Source organism: Penaeus monodon, chromosome 19 (assembly GCF_015228065.2).
Source record: "Penaeus monodon isolate SGIC_2016 chromosome 19, NSTDA_Pmon_1, whole genome shotgun sequence".
Lineage (NCBI taxonomy): Eukaryota > Metazoa > Arthropoda > Malacostraca > Decapoda > Penaeidae > Penaeus > Penaeus monodon.
Genome location: NC_051404.1, coordinates 7,717,134 through 7,718,710, shown reverse-complemented (window position 1 = coordinate 7,718,710; position 1,577 = coordinate 7,717,134).

The following is a 1,577-nucleotide window of genomic DNA, read 5'->3' as shown; positions in this document are numbered from 1 at the left end:
GGCAAAAAAACTGAAACGCTCGCCTATCACAATGGGGATCTCCAAACTTTTGGTCTCAAATTCAAGTAGGCCTACTATTTTTGTTGTCTGTCACTGAAGCTGAACTTTTAGAAGTTGTGAAAGAAGTTTTTTTTTAAATCTGCTCCTGGCCATGATAATATCCTCATCTTTATATTCAAGCAGATTTTTCCAGCCATACTGAAACCTATGGAACATTTTATAAATAGCTCAATAGAAGCAAGAATATTTCCAGGTAAATCAAAAATAGCAAAATTTCATCCTTTATTTAAGGCACGAGAACAGTTTCGACTGAGCAACTTTCGAACGGTCTGTCCTGGTAGTTTTCAGTAAAATCATAAGTAAGCGATTTAATGTCTTTTTTATCACTTTACAGTTATTATCAAAGGCTTCGATGATACAAAATTCACTCTAGGATTATTTTTGTATTAATCTAAAGCATCTGATACAGTCAGCCATAACTTCTTGCAGAAATTATATCATTATGGAATTCGGGGCACAGCTCACAAATAGCCTTCATCTTATTTAAGCAACTGGACTCAATATCTATCATTTGGCAACCATTCTTCTTAAATACTTTATATATGGTATCCCTCAAGGCTCAATTTTCGGCCTTACTCTTTTCCTTGTGTATCAATGACATAGACAATGCTAGTAAATTGATGTTTATTGTTTATGTTGATAACACACGTCTATACACCTCTGGTAATTCACTGAGCTGATAAATTTAACCAATACTAAACTACTAAGTATCGACAATTGAGGTTTGATTAAATAAATTGACTAAATCTTGAAAAAGCCCATTATGCCATCTTCCTTAGAAATAAGTAGTTACCATTTATTTAGCCGCCAGTAAAAATAAAGAGACAAGAATCCACAAAATTCCTTGGTATATACCTAGATTTTCAATTAAAGTGGAAAACACAGTAACTATCCATTGCAAATTAAGTTAACTGTGTGGGTTGATGTACCACACTAAACAAGTGTTAGGAACAAAGGACCTAACTTGCTTATACAATTCTTTGATATACCTGTACTTGACGTATAGACAAATCAGAGCAAACGAAAATTATAATACAAGAAATAATAACTATTTAACTGTACCATTCATGAGATCTCAACAGTCACAGACAAGTATCTTGTATCACGGGCCTTTACTATGGAATGATCTTCCAAACTGTCAGAAAATGCACAATATTACTCTCCTTCAAAACACACTAAAAGAATATTTATTATCCCAATATGTTCTCTAACGTCTTTGTTTAATCTGTCATCTCGTTTCTTTAGGATTAAATTGTCACATGTAGGTTTTGTAAAATAATGAAAACAATCATATACAAGATGACGACTAATAATCATAGATGTTCTAGTAATACATATAGATTTAGCTTAGTTCAAATATGTAAATATGTATTGTGTAATTGATAACTTTTAATGCATGTATATATCCTTACGCTGGTATTTTACACTATTGTTAAACATCCTCAATTGTTTTAGGGCCTTCCTAAGGGAGTCCAATTCCTGGAGGACTCAGGCATATTATATAATGTTATAGCATG